The following is a 5,657-nucleotide window of genomic DNA, read 5'->3' on the forward strand; positions in this document are numbered from 1 at the left end:
ACTTGACCAAATAAAACCTATAATTTTCCTAATTTTAGTTGTGGGCAGATTTTAGCAATTCTATAAAGCCAAGTATCACCCTACACATGCAATTCTAAGAGTATAGCCACGGAAAGTAAAACATTGCACATGTAAGTAAATGAGGGGTTTGGATATTTCGAACGCAATGAAGACATGATAATTTTTGGCATGGTTCCGATAGCTGGTGCTATCGTACGTCCACATTGATGGAGACTTCAACCCATGGAGGGTAATGGCTACGCGAGTCCATGGAGGGTTCCACCCACAAAGGGTCCACGAAGAAGCAACCTTGTCTATTCCACCATGGCTTCCGTCCACGAAGGACTAGCCTCACTCGGGTAGATATTCACGAAGTAGGAGATCTCCTTGCCCCTAAAAACTCCTTGGTTCAACTCCACATGATCTTGAAGGCTCCCAAGTGACGCCTAACCAATCTAGGAGACACCACTATCCAAAAGGTAATAGATGTTGTGTTGGTGATGAACTCCTTGCTCTTGTGTTTCGAATGATAGTCTCCTCAACACTCAATCTCTCTCTCTCTCTCTCTCTCCCTCCCTCCCTCTCTCTCTCTCTCAGATTTGGCTTGGGAAGGAAAAGGATTGGAGTGGAAAGCAACTTGAAGAGGCTAGAAATCAAGATTCAAATGGTGGGAATGGAACCTCTTGATCTCAATACATGAGTAGACATTTCTCTCTTAGAAAATGAATGGTTGAAGTACCAGTTCATTTTGATGGCTCTCTTAGAGAGTAAGTGGTGGTGGAGGGAGAAAAATGTCTTGATAATCCACAAGTATAGGGGATCGCAATAGTTTTCAAGTGTAGAGTATTCAACCCAAATTTATTGATTTGACACAAGGGGAGCGAAAGAATATTCACAAGTATTAGCAGTTGGGTTGTCAATTCAACCACACATGAAAGACTTAATATCTGCAGCAAGGTGATCAGTAGCAAAGTAGTATGATTGTAACAGTAACAGTGGCAATAGTAACAGTAGCGGTTTTGTAGTGATTGTAATAGTAGCAACAGTGAAAGTAACTTAGCAAGGATCAATATATGAAGAGCTCGTAGGCATTGGATCAACGATGGATAATTGTGTTGGATAATATTCATCAGGTAGCAGTTATAACCTAGAGCGACACAGAACTAGCTCCAATTCATCAATGTAATGTAGGCATGTATTCCGTATATAGTCATATGTTCTTATGAAAAAGAACTTGCATGACATCTTTTGTCCTACCCTCCCGTGGTAGCGGGGTCCATAAGGAAACTAAGAGATATTAAGGCCTCCTTTTAGTAGAGAACCGGATCAAAGAATTAACACTTAGTGAATACATGAACTCCTCAAACTAAGACAATCACCGAAAACAATCCCAATTATTGTCACTTTGGGGTATGCGGATGATAACTCGTAATAGGTGCGTATAACTCGCAAGATAGGATCAAGAACACAAATATATTCATGAAAACATAATAGGTTCAGATCTGAAATCATGGCACTCAGTCCCTAGTCACAAGCATTAAGCATACCAAAGTCATAGCAACATTATCTCAGAACATAGTGGATACTAGGGATCAAGCCCTAACAAAACTAACTCGGCTACATGATAAATCTCATCCAACCCATCACCGTCCAGCAAGCCTACGAAGGAATTACTCACTTCCAACGGTGAGTATCATGAAGTTGGTGATGGAAGAAGGTTGATGATGACAACGGCGACGGATTCCATCCTCCGAAGCCCCGAACAGACTCCAGATCAGCCCTCCCAATGAAGAACAGGAGGTGGCGGCGGCTCTGTATCGTAAATGCGATGAATCCTTCTCTTTGATTTTTTTCTTGGCGAATAGGTATATATGGAGTTGGAGTTAGGGTTGCCGGAGGTCCATGGGCCCACAAGCTCACTAACCGCTCCCTAGGGGGTGGGCGCGCCCCTCGATCTTGTGGCTCCTGGGTGGCCCCCCTCTGGTATATTCTTCCGCCATTTTTTTATATATTCCACAAATATTCTCCGTAAATTTTCAGGTCAATTCTGAGAACTTTGATTTCTGCACAAAAATAACACTATGGCAATTCTGCTGAAAACAACGTTAGTTTGGGTTAGTTTCATTCAAATCATGCAAATTAGAGTCCAAACAACAACAAAAGAGTTTAAAAAAGCAGATACGATGGAGACATATCAGAGGGGTATAAATAGGCAGCACCAAAAACCTAACTCTTACAAGCTTTTGACCCAACTCGATGGCACCGATATGATAATCTCGGTGAGACCGACTAGTGTAAAAGACTTGACTGTTAGGCTTTTTGGTGAGACTGATTATAACATCTCAGTGGGACCAAAGTGCAATGGCTAGGGCAAAGCCGCGTCTCGGTAATTCTATTGGAAATATGCCCTAGAGTAAAAAATAAATTGGTTATTATCAAATTTCCCAGTTCATGATAAATGTTCATTATTCATGCTAGAATTGTATTGACCAAAAACTTACATACATGTGTGAATACATAAACTGCACCGTGTCCCTAGTATGCCTCTACTAGACTAGCTCGTTGATCAAAGATGGTTAAGGTTTCCTAACCATAGACATGAGTTGTCATTTGATAACGGGATCATATCATTAGGAGAATGATGTGATGGACAAGACCGGACCATAAGCTTAGCATTCAATTGTATCACTTGAGTTTATTACTATAACTTTCTTCATGTCAATTATCTATTCCTAAGACCATGAGATCATGCAACTCCCGGATACCGGAGGAATACCTTGTGTGCTATCAAACATCACTTCATAACTGGGTGATCATAAAGATTCTCTATAGGTATCTTCGAAGGTGTCTGTTGGGTTGGCATGGATCGAGACTGGGATTTGTCGCTCCGTGTGACGGAGAGATATCTCTGCTCCCTCTCGGTAATACAACATCACAAGAAGCTTGCAAGCATATGACTAATGAGTTTAGTCATGGTATCTTGTATTACTAAACGAGTAAAGAGACTTGCCAGTAACAAGATTGAACTAGGTATGGAGATACCGACGATCGAATCTCGGGCAAGTAACATATCGCTGGAAAAAGGGAATTGTATACGAGATTAACTGAATCCTTGACTTCATGGTTCAAATGATAAAGATCTTCATCGAATACGTGGGAACCAATATAGGAATCTAGGTCCCGCTATTGGTTATTGACCTGAGAGGAGTCTCGGTCATGTCTACATGATTCTTGAACCCGTAGGGTTGTACGCTTAACGTTCGGTAGCGCTAGGGTAGTATTGAGATATTAATAGTGGAAAATCTGAAGGTTGTTCGGAGCCCCGGATGGGATCTGGGACGTCATGAGGAGCACCAGAATGGTCCGAAGGTAAAGGTTTATATATAGAAAGTTGTTGTCGGGGTTCCAGGAAAAAGTTCGATTTTTTGGTATTGTACCGGGAAATCACCGGAAGATTCCAGAAGGTTCCGGAGGGGTCCGGAAGTCCTCATAGGGTTCCACCACGTCCCATACAGTAGCATGTTCTGTAGGGGCACCCAGGCCTTAATGGGCCAAGGAAACTAGCCGTGTGGGAAGGAGAAACCCTTAGTGGGAGGGAGTCCACTTGCCTTGGGAGGCAAGTTTCCTCCCTTGGATGCCTCCCCTCCTTGGAGGAGGGGCTAGGGCTGCTCCCCATCCCTCCCACACCCCTATATATAATGGGGAGGGGGCGCAAGGGATGGACACACAAAACCGAAGCTCCTGTCTCTCCTAATAAGCCTCCACCTCGATTCGTCAGCGCTTGGCGAAGCCCTGTCGGCATTTCGCTGCCATTACCACCACCACGTCGGCGTGTTGGTTTAGATCTCATCTACCTCCTATCACTCTCTTGCTGCATAAAGAAGGAGAGGATGCCACCAAGCCGTAGGTGTGCTAAACTCGGAGGTGTCGTCCGTTCGGCACTAGATCAGATTGGATTGTGATTGGATCACGACGAGTATGACTACATCGATCGCGTTACGACGCTAACACTTTCGGTCTACAAGGGTACGTAGACACACTCACCTCTCGTTGCTATGCATCTCCTAGATTAGATCTTGGGTGATTTGTTGGATTTTTTTTGATTTTCATGCAACGTTCCCCTTCAGTGGTATCAAGAGCTAGGTCTATGCGTTGATGTATATGCATGAGTAGAACACAAAGTTGTTGTGGGCGTTGATGTTCAGATTTCTTACTTCCCTTGTATTATTTGGATTCGGTGGTATTGTGGGGTGAAGCCGCTCGGACTAACCTTACATGTCCTCACACATGAGACCGGTTCCACTTTTTGACATGTAACTTGTATTGCATAAAGTGTCTTTGCAGGTGTCTATCTCTCCTACTTTAATTGAATCTGAATTGACAAAGGAGGTCCTTGTAGAAGGTTAAAAGGTAACATGTATATTACCGTTGTGGTTTTGCGTAGATAAGAATGGTTCTTATAGTTTTCCCTAGCAGCCACGTAAAAATTGTAACAACAAAGTAGAGGACGTCTAACTTGTTTTTGCAGGGCATGTTGTGATGTGGTATGGCCAACGCGTGATGTGATATATGTTGATTGTATGAGATGATCATGTTTTGTAATAGGTTCATGAAGGAAATATGCCCTAGAGGCAATAATAAAGTTGTTATTTATATTTCCTTATATCATGATAAATGTTTATTACTCATGCTAGAATTGTATTAACCGGAAACTTGATACATGTGTGGATAGATAGACAAAACATAGTGTCCCTAGTAAGCTCTACTAGACTAGCTCATCAACCAAAGATGGTTAAGTTTCCTAGCCATAGACATGTGTTGTCATTTGATGAACGGGATCACATCATTAGGAGGATGATGTGATGGGCAAGACCCATCCGTTAGCTTAGCATAATGATCCTTAAGTTTTATTGCTATTGCTTTCTTCACGACATATACATATTACTTTGACTATGAGATTATGCAACTCCCGGATACTGGAGGAATACCTTGTGTGGTATCAAACATCACAACGTAACTAGGTGATTACAAAGATGCTCTACAGGTATCATCGAAGGTGTTTGTTGGGTTGGCATAGATCGAGATTAGGATTTGTCACTCCGAGTATCGGAGAGGTATCTCTGGGCCCTCTCGGTAATGCACATCATGATAAGCCTTGCAAGCAATGTGACTAATGAGTTAGTTGCGGGATGATGCATTACGGAATGAGTAAAGAGACTTGCCGGTAATGAGATGGAACTAGGTATGAAGATACTAACGATCAAATCTTGGGCAAATAACATACCGAGACAAAGGGAATTACGTATGTTGTCATTGCAGTATGACCAATAAAAGATCTTCATAGAATATGTAGGAACCAATATGAGCATCCAGGTTCTGCTATTGGTTATTGACCGAAGAGGTGTGTCGGTCATGTCTACATAGTTCTCGAACCCGTAGGGTCCGCACGCTTAACATTCGATGACGATTTGTATTATATGAGTTATGAGTTATGTGATTTGGTGACCGAATGTTGTTTAGAGTCCCGGATGAGATCACGGACATGACGAGTAGTCTCAAAATGGTCGAGAGGTAAAGATTGATATATTGGAGGATAGTATTCGGACACCAGAAGTGTTCCGGAATGTATCGGGTACATATCAAAGTACCGCGGGGGG

Source organism: Triticum dicoccoides, chromosome 4B (genome assembly GCF_002162155.2).
Source record: "Triticum dicoccoides isolate Atlit2015 ecotype Zavitan chromosome 4B, WEW_v2.0, whole genome shotgun sequence".
NCBI lineage: Eukaryota > Viridiplantae > Streptophyta > Magnoliopsida > Poales > Poaceae > Triticum > Triticum dicoccoides.